Source organism: Aquarana catesbeiana, linkage group LG05 (genome assembly GCF_042186555.1).
Source record: "Aquarana catesbeiana isolate 2022-GZ linkage group LG05, ASM4218655v1, whole genome shotgun sequence".
In the NCBI taxonomy this organism is placed as follows: Eukaryota; Metazoa; Chordata; class Amphibia; order Anura; family Ranidae; genus Aquarana; species Aquarana catesbeiana.
The window spans coordinates 113,925,634-113,937,840 of NC_133328.1; positions in this window are offsets into that span (position 1 = coordinate 113,925,634).

The window sequence follows — 12,207 nt, forward strand, 5'->3', positions numbered from 1 at the left end:
TACAGAATTGCATGACCGCGCAATTAGCAGTTAAAGCGACACAGTGCCAAATTGTAAAAAGTGCTCTGGTCAGGAAGGGGGTAAATCCTTCCGGGGCTGAAGTGGTTAATTGAAAGAGCTGGTCACATTGATCTCTGTTCAATGTAGGAATTAGACAGTCTGCTACTGGGGTCTCCTGCTATTGTCCGAAGGTGTTCTGTTTTTATACTTATGATAATGTGTATTGTAACTTGTGAGATCGAAGCTGGCAAGTCTGACCTGAAGTGGGGATATCTGATTAATCACAACATTGTCTGAGTGGGCATTGAGTCACCTAGGCTGGGTTAAGTGACTAGTTAATTAGCTAATGGTAATTATTTTCTTGGTTACAGTTGCATTGTTGGGGTAATATGATCAGGAGGGGGGTGTCCTCCTGTGGCATATATTTTGTGTGTTTGTTCAAATAAACATTCAGTGTTTCTACAAGCTAGTGTCGGCTAGTGTTTTACGATTGGCTATAATATATGATCTCTGATGTTCAGACTAAAGGAGGCTGTATACTGACGGAAGCAGTCAAGCGGAGTGTGGGAAGGGGTTCTGTTACATTGGTGGCAAGCAGTGGGATGCTTCCTGCAGTCTGGGACATCCAAACCTCCACTGGGATCCTAGGTCCGTATAGCAGGAGAGGAGATATACAGACACCAGCCGCCATGGAAGAGGAATTCGGAAGGAGGTTGTGAGAGATACAGATACAACACAGAGGACCAGTACCAATGCAGGTCCTGCTGTGATGGTTCGATTCTGTCTGCTGCAAACTCTGGAAGTAAATGCTAGCCCGTGAGCGGCGCCACCAGGGAAAAATTCTCTCCTCCATCCAGGAAAGGTACTGGTTGCAGTATGGATTGCGGGTCCTGTTTTTGGAAGAAAAACCACACAAGGAGCAGACAGCTGGGTTAGGCAGGCTGGTCTAGGCAGAGATGAGGTTGGAAGAGAGCTGTCAAGGGACCCTAACTCTGGGAGCGATCTGGAGTGGCGGTTGGAGGAAATAATGGATTACAGAGAAGAGATTCTGAACATCTTGCAAGTGCACTGGGCACTCGAAGATATGGAGTTTCTGGCCATTCAGGAATGGGAGCAGGAGATCGCCTACAGATGACTGCTAGACTCTGCTTAGCGCCAGGGCTGGGTTCCCTTTGCCCGGGACTATCTAGAAGTACCAGCCAACAGTCCTGAAATCTCGGCTGAAGTGTCAGCAATGGAGCAGAGTAATAGTGTGCTTTTCCCATTTCCACCCACAGCTATGGAAGCGGAGGTTTTATGGCAGATGCAGCAAGTGTCCACTGACCTTGACAAACCTGTTTCTGCACAGAATGAGATTGAATGGAGAAATGCGTCTGTCCAACGGCAGTTCAAGGGCTCGGAAGAATAGGAAGCTGTCCTCATTTCCAGACATGGATCACAGAAAACATGGATTTACTTGACTTTTCATCAGAGGATGTTATGGATGATGAGTCACCTGCCAAGGTGTTGGCCCTGGGCCCAAGGGCCACCACCTGAACTTTCAGCAATTTCAGAGAGTAGGGATTTAATAGACTTTTCTGTAGAGGAGGAACCACCTAACAAACCCCCAGCAAAAGTCCTGGCAGCAAGAGAGAATACTGCAGACCCCTGCTCCACACCCGCTGCAGTTTCAGAGGCCCGAGGTGAGAAGGTAGCGTTTTTTCTTCCCCAGTGGATTTCAGAGATGCAGGGAGGGGAAGCAGCCATTCCCCCTCGCCAACAAGAATCCATGCACCTGGGAGACAGTAGCAGAGAAAGGGCATCCCAACAGCAGACGGGACCCCAGAATGATGACGCCAACCCAGCAGAAGAGCTGGCATCAGGGCAGAACATCACTGAGCTCTGCCCAGCACCAACAACAGCTTCAGCTTTCCTGGGAGAAGAGGCAGCCAGTCTTTCTCCCACAACACTGACAGTGGAATGGCGTTTCCCAACAGCAGCACCTGTGGAGTTACAAGAAGCTTCACCAGCTGAAGTGCTGACAACTGTACAGAGGATCCAAGACCTCTGCCCCACACCCACAGCAGTTCCGGAGGCCCAGGGTGAGAAAGGTGATGGTAGCTCCCCAGCAGCAGATCAGGGTCCAGGAGGAGAAGGGAGAGGAGGTTGGTGTCCTCCCTCCCCAAAAGTCAGCCAGGTTGGAGGAAATTGTCCTCCCTCCCCAGCAGTTAGCTGGAGCAGATGACGTGAGGTGCCCAGCAGAAATGCTAACAGGGCAGAGCGCTGCTGGTCTCTGCCCTCAACTAACAAAGGATGGATTTCCTGAGGGAGTGGATGGGACTACGGTCCCCACCTGTATATACCAGAGATGCTGGGCAGATGGTACAGATCTCCAACAGCATGACAGCGTGAGTCCAGCCACCCTGTCTTCTCTCCAGTGGCTGAAAGGACTCCAGGGAGAAGGGCCGATTCGCATGTCTCCCCAGCAGTGGGTATGTTCTAGGAGAGAGGCAGAGGTTGACTGGTAAGTAATGCTCTGTTTGGCACAATTTGTTTGGGGTATGGTGTGGGTACGGTCTTTGGGTGACTGGTAGTGGGCCCTACGGCTGACTGCTACGGATGGGGCTCTAAGTGATTCAGGAGAGCAGGTATTCTGGAGCACCAACACGGATCACACTGGGAGCTAGAGCATGAGATTTCCCAGGGCGCTGAATCTAAGAGCCAGTGGGTGTTCACCAGAAGCCCCTAGTGGTGGGGGTAGATTTAGCTGCAGTCTGGCTCCAGGTCACGACCCCCAGGGCCTCCCAGCTCACGGTAGACTACAGGAAGGTAGAGAGAAAGCAGCAGACTGCGACAACAAAGGATAGCCAAAGGTCGGGGCAACAAGCAGGTAAGGATAGTCAAGGAACAAGGCAAGGTCGGCATATGAAGCAGACAGACAAACATTACGCGGATCCATGACTATTAGTCTTCTGCCAAAAGAGGAGAGATGTGACGGCAGGCACTTTGGTTGGGGGGCCCGGGGAACTCAGTTTCCCTTGGAGAAGTTGGGAAACCCTTGTTTCAGCTCTCCATGTACCTCTTATGTGTGAGTTACCCTGTGTCTATTAGGGGTACAGGGTGACAAAGAAAAGGATAGACAGCTACTAATGGACACTGAGAATGTGGTTTGGAGTACTTCAAATGGGACAGTAATATTTATCAACAATATCTCTCAAGAAATCTATAAAGACTATTCCTGGTTTGTTTGATTCTGAACTATACATGTTAATTGAAAAAAACTGGTCACATTGATCTCTGTTTAATGTAGGAGTCAGACAGTCTGCTACTGGGGTCTCCTGCTATTGTTCGAAGGTGTTCTGTGTTATATATTTATGATAATATGTATTATAAATTGTGAGATCGAAGCCGGCAAGTCTGACCTGAAGTGGGGATATCTGATTAATCACATTGTCTGGGTGGGCATTGAGTCACCTAGGCTGGGTTAAAGTGATTTAAAAAAAATAACAAACATGGTATACTTACCTCCTCTGTTCTAGGGTTTTGCACAGAGTGGCCCCGATCCTCCTTTTCTGGGGTCCCCCAGTGGCACTCCTGGCTCCTCCCCACATGGAGTGCCCCCTCGGAGACCCGCATTCCAAGTGGGCACCCGTGCGGGCTCGCTCCTGAGTCCTGCTTCTCCTGATTCCATTGACACAGACAGCAGGACTAGGCCCTGCCCCCTGACTCCAGTTATTGACAGCAGCAGGAGCAATGGCTGCTGCTGCTATCAATACATCCAATGAGGACCCTAGATAGTGGCTGGAGCTGTTGGGCTCATTCTTGTCGCTGGAAAGATCGGGTTCAGGTAAGTAAAAGGGGGCTCTGGGGGGCAGCTGCACTACAGAAAGTTTTTCACCATAATGCATAGAATGCAAAAGGTGAAAAACCTTGAGGGTTTACAACCCCTTTAAGTGACTAATTAATTAGCTCATGTTAATTATGTTCTTGGTTACAATTGTATTGTTAGAGTAATATGATCAGGAGGGGGATGTCCTCCTGTGGTATATATTTTGTGTGAGTTTGTTCAAATAAACGTTCCATGTTTCTACAAGCTAGTGTCAGCTAGTGTTGTACGATCAGCTATAACAGCTGATCTCTGATGTTCAGACTGGAGGAGATTGTATACTGAGGGAAGCATTCAAGCGGAGTGTGGGACGGGGTTCCGTTACAGATGGAACAAGTGCTTCAGTCCCTGCTGCAAAGAAATACCCCCATAACAGAATTTTACCACCTCCATGATTTACTGTAGGAATGGTGCTTTTTGGATGGTGAGCTGTACTGGATTTCCACCAGATATATCGTTTGGTGTTGAGGCCAAATAATGAAATTTTAGTCTCATCTGACCATAATACTTTTTTGGCCTCAGAATCTTTAAGGTGTGTTTTGACCACGCTTAGTTGTGACTGCATGTGGCCTTTCTTGAGGAGTGGCTTTTTTCTTGCAACCCTCCCATACAAGCCACATTTGTTGATAATTTGTGGTATTTTTGTCATATGCACACAATGACCACTCTTTGTCATACATTTCTGCAACTGCTTCTGAGTTGCTGTAGGCCTTTTGGTAGCCTCTCTGACCAGTTTCATCCTGGCTCTTTCATCCAGTTTGGAGCTTTTGTCCTGATCCAGAGAGAGTCTGTGCTGTACCAAATACCTTCCACTTCTTAATAATAGACTTCACTGTGTTTCTAGGCATTGATAAAGCCTTTAAAAAAGTTGTTTCCATCTCCTGACATGTGCCTGTCCACAACTATGCACTACCAGAGACTGAAATGCTCCAGGATAGCTCTTTTCATGCTGAGCTAATCAAATGACCACATCTGATCACAGTGGAAAGTTAAATGGCTTTGCGTGTCATTGAGATGGTGGTTAGTTACACCTGATTGAGTTTTCCAGTTATTTTTAGGAGGGGGTGATCCTTTTTCCAACTCAGTGATTCTGTTTTTGAATGTTTTAAAATACAGCTGGATAATACAAAAACTGAGTCTGTCTTCATTTTAGGCTGCAAAGCAACAAAATTTGATTATTTAAAGGGGGTGATTCTTTTCTATACCCATCGTACAACAACCTAGTGGCAGATAACCTAGTCTAGCGGATGAGCATATTTTTCAGGTCTAGGTTAGGTTAGATTAGGTCTTCTGTAGTTAGGTTTCCAGAGGATATTTTAATGGCTATGTAATTTCCTAACAGTCTACTCAAAGCTCCTATTTCAATTTTTAATAGTTATTGAAGAGATAAGGCACCCAGTTGTTCCTCATATCTCTTGGGGAGTTAACTATCTATGCCAGCGAGATCTTATCACCACAATGCACAGTCCTTGAGTTATATTAGAATCCAGGGGGTGCTTTAGGCCAAGCTTCATATATAATTGCAATATCAGTTTTGGGTGGGCCACCCCCTTAACCAATAACCCCATCATGTTCATGTACCTTGAAAATACAGATCAGGGTTAAATTACTAAGGAAGTAGGAAATGTTCAGTGTGCAAAGTGAGTTTTCACTCAGCTTAGTGACTGAAGTGAGGAATACTCAATTCTTGAATTAACTCACTAAGGTAGGTAACAGGTCACAGAGGCCTATACACCTTTAGGATCCATTTGCATGGAATTTGCCCACTCCATTCAGCAGGGGATCTGTGAACAGACTGTGTGCTGAATCGAATATCTGTACCCATATTTGTCTGCATTTTGACAGGGAACCTTTCTAGATCCATGTTGGAGCTATGAGTGGTTGATTGAAAATGGACTTACATCCATTTACATTAGGCGATTTCCAATCCTTTGCGATTAGGTCTGGAAAAACTGAAAAGGACCTGGACAGACTTGGAGTTAGGTGGATGCTAACAAACACTTATGCCTCGTACACATGATCAGACTTTCTGACAACAAAACTGTGGAATTTTGTCCGAAGGGTGTTGGCTCAAACTTGTCTTGCATACACATGGTCACACAAATGTTGGCCAACAATTACGAACGTAGTGACGTACTAAACGTACTACGTGGTTTTTTATTTGATTTGGTATATTTTCTATATTTTTGGATGCATAGAATGCACTTTTTGGTTAAGTTCTATTGGCAGATAGCATGTCTAATTTTTTTTTTTTTAATGCACAATAAAAAAATTGTGGAGAATAATACTTGGCTATGTGTTTTACTTCAAATGACAGTTTGGGAGTAGGCAGTTACATTTAAAAAAATACAATGTAAAATTGACAAGGGACACCAACATAGTGGTATCTTTGATCTTAAAAACTACGGGATAATGGTGTTGTGGTAACTTGCACATAAAAAAAAAAAAAAAAAAAAAAACAAACAAACATAATAATTTTTATTCTTGATATCACTATAAAAAAAAGCCTTTGAAAATATGTTTGCAATAACTCCATCAGTATCACCAGCAAAGCAGCTTCATTATTATCCCATTAAAAAAGAAGAGAATTGTGCGCTGCATTTGGAGATTCTGCTTCTGAGCATGAGTGTTTGTACTTTGGACTTTTGTCTGACGGACTTGTGTACATACAATCAGAAAATCCGACAACACACATTTGTTGGCGGAAAATTTGAAGACACGCTAGCCAACATTTGTTGGCGGAAAGTCCGACAACAATTGTCTGATGGAGCATACACACGGTCAGATTTTCCGCCAACAGCCTGACATCCAACATTTCCCATTGGAAAATCCGATCGTGTGTACGGGGCTTTACTGTATCTGTTTACATCCGCCTGCCTATAGACTTGCATGAAGTTTCCGATCAGGTTCACCTGACAAACGCACAGGCAGACCTGATCAGGAAAAGCCTGTGTGAAAGAACCCTTGTGTGATTAGTAAATCAACCCCATCAAGCCCAAGCCTGTTGTAAATTTTACATTGATTGGACAAGAATGACACTTTGTAAAGGTCCTTTAAATTCTAAATTCTATGGCAAAATACAGCTGTGCGTCTGTTTCTGTTCAGTGTTTTATGTTTAGCTTTTTGCAAGCTTTTGTGGTAACAGTGTAGTGCTATGATGCATCCAATAAACATATGGTGAGAATCTTAGCTGTTTATATTGAGCAATACATAAATAACAGGAAAATCATGTCATGATATAATGACCCCTTTGCAAACAGGAGAGGAACTTATGCAGTTTAAGGCATCGATGTGAAAGAACATGTGAAAAAAGGAAGTATAGACAAACTGTGGTATTCCCTCACTGTGGGAAAGAAAAGAAGAAAAAATCAATTTCATCTATAGGACCATGATTATTAGAGGTGCTCAGTGTGACACTAGAATGCTTAATGAACTGGATACAACAAGCTTCCAGTGCTCAGTGGAATGTGTCTGCTCCCTGAGCCCATTTAAAAAAGGTCTGCCAGATAGGATTAAGGATGAGTTAACCTGAATTGACCTTCTACAAGTACTAGATTATTTCACATAAGTCTTCATCTATACTGACCTCTGTCTCTCTGATCACTGAGATAGTCCTAACATTTGAAAATGCCAGATCAACAAGGTTAATCTTGTAGAAACAACATCCGATTTCCTTGGAGTTCTTAGTGTTTGCTATTTCCAGGTTCTGTATTTCGATGTTAGTGTACAATATGATATTATACAGAAGGGCATGGCTTTTAAGGTTGTAGCAGGTGCAAAAAATTTCAGCAGACACATTTTAGGAGATAAGAGTCTAGGTTAGCATTGAGCAGCTTCCATTCCTCTAGGATTTTAGGGACTACAAGTAACATAATTTACTGTATGTTTCTGCAGCAGAGCAGTTAGAGTATAATTAAAGGACTTTAAGGCAACCTAGCTTTCAAAAAAGTGCCACATCCAATAAACAATAGCAGAAAAAAACCCTGAGGCCGGGTTCACATATGTGCAGCTACGGTTCCCAGCATGGTGTCTGGTGCGTTCCTGTTCACCAGTTCAGGTGCAAATCAGGTAAGAATTTTTGCCTGAATTCCCACCTGAACTGGACCCAAACATACACAGGACCCTTTTGTGAGCTGTGTGAGCTAGCTCCATTAAGAGCCGGTCACACTCGCATGTCATGCAAATTGGATGCTTGGGAAACAAGTACATATGTGAACCCGGCCTTACAAGAATTACTTGAGTGGTCAATGGTGGATTTAAAAGGCACAACCTGAGACACATAAACTTATGTAAAAATGTTTTTATTATAAACATATTAAAAAAATAGTATTTTTTTAAAAGGATTAGAGTAAGTCAAAGATATGGGGAAACCGTCCCCTGCAAATTTATCCCTAAAAGAATACAGGACATACTGTAAATGACAGATGGTATAACAATTATTCGTATAATCGAGTAGTTTTGTATCGTTCTGAATACTCAACTTGTTTCGCTTAATCTATAGCTTTTTCGGGACCATATGTTTTTGAGGGAACAGCACTATTATTATCAAGCAAATAAACAAAAGTTAGATATGTACTTTTAATCATAATCATTTTAAATCAATATATAAAGCAACTGCACAGTTTACATTAGTGGTGGTAATTGGTGGGATTATGAAAAACCAGTCTGGGGAACAGACATAGAAGACTCAGGTGTAACCAGCCCAAGGGGAGAGCATAGGAATAAAGAGGTGGAAAAAGCCTTATGATATTAAACGAGTTTGACAACAGGAACATAAATTATTATCAGGGTATATCATTCAAAACTAGGGTAATATGTAGTATACTTAATCCCACATATACCATACGTTACCTACATAAGTGTTTCACAGGTGTCCTAACCTACAAACATCCTATGATGTAGAACAAAGATCAGGATGAAAACACCTAGGTCCGCCCCCCGAGACTGATTTTTCGGAATTCCACAAGTATCCCCAAGTAATTCTTGTGAGGGTTTTTTCTGCAATTAAAAGACCTAAAGAAATTTTTTGCAGAAGTGGATTACATTGATGTATGGGGTTATATCTTTCACAGTCTGCTGATCTGAGTAGCACTGGATCTTGGCAGTCAACCCAGGTTAGGATGGGCAGTCAGCCCATCTTTCCGTGCAGCTCTGCAATTTAATAAAAAATTTCACTTAGCTTAGAGAATGGGGTGACAATTCACTTTGCAAAGAACACCCAATGGTGTACAGTATAAGGAAGTTAGACAAAAAAAAGATTTTTGATTGGATGATTAAAGTGTAAGTTCCTCTGTGCAGTTTCCTATTTTCTGAATAGTACATACCAGCACTTGTCCCATTTCAAATACTGCGCCTCCTCTCATTATATGTGCAGCTGTAGGAGGGGCCCATCTGCAAAAACCACCGGCCTCTCGATCCCCCTCTATCCTGCCGTTTGCAGGATGGGCTGGACACTACAATTGTGCTCCTCCTAACAGCCACTCTAGGCCATTGAAACTTTATGCATGCTCAGTTTACACTCTCTTTCTCTAGCTGAGCTTGGTAACAGCCGCTCCAGGTTGCTCAAACTTCATGCATGTGCAGTGTGCTCTCCTTCTCTAGCTGAAATCAATACTTGCACTACAGGCCATTTTAATGTATGGTTTAGTGGCACGTGTGAACAATGTCTTACTTGACAGACTCTTGTATTGTGGTATTTATGTATTTAAAGATGTGTGCATATATACAGTATCTCACAAAAGTGAGTACACCCCTCACATTTTTGTAAATGTTTTATTTTATCTTTTAATGTGACAACATTGAAGAAATGACACTTTGCTACAATGTAAAGTAGCGAGTGTACAACTTGTATAACAGTGTAAATTTGTTGTCCCCTCAAAATAACTCAACACACAGCCATTAATGTCTAAACCGCTGGCAACAAAAGTGAGTACACCCCTAAGTGAAAATGTCCAAATTGGGCCCAATTAGCCATTTACCCTCCCCGGTGTCATGTGACTCGTTAGTGTTACAAGGTCTCAGGTGTAAATGGGGAGCAGGTGTGTTAAATTTAGGACTTTTGCAAAGACTTTTGATTTGCACTATGGACATGCACTTTGAACGTTCTTGCTTTTGTATTGCATTTATGCTATAACTTTCTTCCATAGTAACAAATATGCTGGTGGGTTAAATGCCTGCAGCCCTAAATGTGCTTTAGAGTGTATGGGATTGTGTAGGAGATACTGGATTGTTAGCTGCACGAGGGACAGGAATTGTAGTAAACTGTAAACCGTTTTCTGTAAAAAAAAGCGTTGGTGCTTTGTACATGAAATGTGTAAAGAAACAGCCACAAGATATAACCCCATTACATACAAAATCGACATCATCTTCTATGGGGGAAAAATAAATAAATAAGAAATATATATATATATATATATATACAGTATATATATAATTTCCATCTCATGAACAACATGCCAAATATGAGTAAGATCTTCTGGTCTGTGGGAGTTCTGTACTTTGTTGAAGGTCTGAACCAGAGAAGACCTTCAGTTTCATGGTAATATGCAAGTATTCTTTTTCCTGGTCTATCTAATAGAAGATTCTGTAAATTAGCACATATACCACATCATAATCTAATAGGCAAAGCTTTGTTATACTTAGCTTTTGTTTTTTTGTAGGCTCCCACAAGTTGGCCACACCTGTAAACAGCTGTAGCAGGAGGTCACATGGTTCTTGTGGCACAAATCCCTTACTTTAAAGTGAATATCTATCAGTTAGATTGGGAAAGGATTAGGAGTTTCACTGCTCGCTGGGGCTCCTTTAGAAAGATTTACTTGCAATTTCACCATTCAAAAAGTGAGGGAAAATCTGCAACAGGTACACACACAGCAATAACAACCTGATAAGGGTTCTAGTCTTCTCCTATTCTACTACACAAATGAAGCATTATTATTTATGCCAATGTCCCTGTTTTCCCTGAGATTTTCCCTTACTTCCTATCTGCTGATGCCATTGTAACCATCAGGGCCACTAATAGGGGGGTACAGGCATCCCTCCTGAACAAAGGTCAGCAGGGGGGTCCAACAGGCACTCACAGTCCACCAACTTCCCAACCCTTCCCTTTCTCTGCTACTCCTCCCTGACTACAGCACCCAGAAAGGGGGTATGGCGAGGCAAAGCGCACTGAGTGGAAACTTTAGAGAATCTGCTTTGAGCCATGCAGAGGGCAAAATGACAAAATTACAAAAGGGGCCTTGACGACCAGTGGTCACACCCCCTCTAAATGAAGCTTCACTCTAAATCCTGAATATGGGCTCAAAAGCCCCCCAAAAATGTCAGGGAACACTGTGTGTCAGGGGGATGTTGGGGGGGGGGTATATTGGAGGATACAGGTGGTGCAAGGTAATGAGGGATGCAGGGGGTGCAGAATGAGGCTAGGGAGTGCAGAGACCAGGGTAATGGGGGAAGCCATGAAAGGTGTATTAGTGGGATGCAGGGGGTGCAAAGTGAAGTGTAATGGGGATACAGAGAAATGCAGAGTGTGGGGTAATAGGAGATGCACAATGTGGGGTAATGGGGGCTGCAAGGGCTGCAGAATGTAGGGTAGTGGTGGGGGTGGAGGATGTTGGGATAAAAGTGAGGTATAATGCAGGTACGGAAGAGTATTGGGAGATGCGGGTGGTGCAGAGTGAGGGATTATGGGGGTACAGACAGTGGGATAGTGCACGGGGCTACTGATAGGAGGATAGGGGCTTGGGACCAGGTATACAGGGCCCCATGATTTCTCATGATTGCTCTGGTAACAGTAAGTGAGGGTAAACAGATAGTTAAACTAAGACAGGGGTTCTATCTTTCCCCACGCTTTACAAAACTAAGGATAAGTTTGGGCTGAATGCACAGCATTTTAACAGCATCCACATGTCCTGACTCCCAAGTACTCGGGTACCTGCAGCTGAAGGGAGACCAGAGAAGCTGCTAAATATCACACAGCTTACATTAGGCTTTAAGTGAAAACACAAAGCACAGGATTGTTAGCAAAGGAATAAAATGAATACTACCAACATATGGACTACCACATGTAACTACAATACAATATGCCAACATAAAATGAAGTATATTGAAAATAAGGATAAATATGTTAATTAGACACCTTGACTTTATACACACATATATTGCCATTTTGTATGTTTGGAAAGTAGAATAATACTCAAGTATTCTGCTTGCCTGGAAACAGTAAAGCATTGTTCCTGGAAGTCTAAGCCATTTAATGCTTTAGGAAATTAAGCCAATTAAGGAGCTTATTCAGTTTCTTTTGTCCACAGAGAGTACATCTGTTGTCTTGTTTGTATATGTCATACAAG